Genomic DNA, 1176 nt, shown 5'->3' with positions numbered 1-1176 from the left:
ATTGTGAAAAGCCTGCGGGAAGTAGTTCGTAGTGGAGTTAGAATTGACTGGTGTGCAAGGTGAGTCATGCTGATGAGCTTTAATAAATAACATAAAACAATAAACCCAATCATAATCTTTTCTTAACCCTCCTCCTTCACGACTGGACCAAAATGCATGACTACTGTCTCCAACCACCAGTCAAAGAACAGACACAGAGGAGGGAAACAGAGACACAGACAGAGGTACAGTAAAAGAAAAAAGTCAATAAGCAGGCATACATCTCAACCTCTGTGGACGTTTACCTGTATAAAAAGCCTCAAAAATCCGTAGAATTTGCGGGGCGGGGCTGCGGTCATGAAAGCCCCCGCTGAGCAGCAGGAGGAGAGGAGAGCGGAAAAAGTTCAAAACTTATTTCTAGTGGCAGAACAGGTTAAAAGATGGCTGTCTTATGTTGTTTATTGTTTTTTCAAATCATCCTACAGGCTCTGACATGTTAGATAAATTTGAAAATCAGGTTTTGAAAAAATCCGTAAGACTTGAAAAGATCCGAGAGATTGCTCTATACATCAGTATACCTGCAAAATGACATTAAATCCTTATAACTTACGGACAATCCGTAGAAGTTGACATGTATGAGCAGGGTTTGTACATTTTATTATCAGCTGACCTGTGATGAAAAGAAAAATACCGTCAAATACCGTGAAACCGGTGAAAATGTTGAAAATACCGTGATATAAAATTTTGATCATATCGCCCACCCCTACTCTTCAGACAAGGCTTAGTTAATAAATGCTTTTTTTTAGTTTGTTTTCTTTTTAAATTAAGACTTGTGTAACATTTGTTATCATTCTTATTTTTATCATGTTAATGGAGGGAGGAAGAAAAAGTAGTATCGGCTTCAAGAATCGGCCAAAAAATATCGGCTGCATTGTTGTTTTAGTCACTCTATATTTATGTTTTTGTTTTCGTTATTCAAAATACTGTGTGTTAGATGAGTTTTAATGGTGCAACTTCAAACTAACATGTAATATTCTTTTATGCTATTTTAACCAGACTGTACCTGGCTGCAATGCATTTCAATGAAAATGCACATCTGCAGATTATTCTTTCCCAAGTTCAAGAAGGGAGAAGCCTATCAGACAGAAGCCTATCAGACCTCCTGAAACCCTAAGTAAGTCTTACCACATTAGTCAT

This window comes from Austrofundulus limnaeus, unplaced genomic scaffold (genome assembly GCF_001266775.1).
Source record: "Austrofundulus limnaeus strain Quisiro unplaced genomic scaffold, Austrofundulus_limnaeus-1.0 Scaffold173, whole genome shotgun sequence".
In the NCBI taxonomy this organism is placed as follows: Eukaryota; Metazoa; Chordata; class Actinopteri; order Cyprinodontiformes; family Rivulidae; genus Austrofundulus; species Austrofundulus limnaeus.
Note: the sequence above shows the minus strand (reverse complement) of the source record.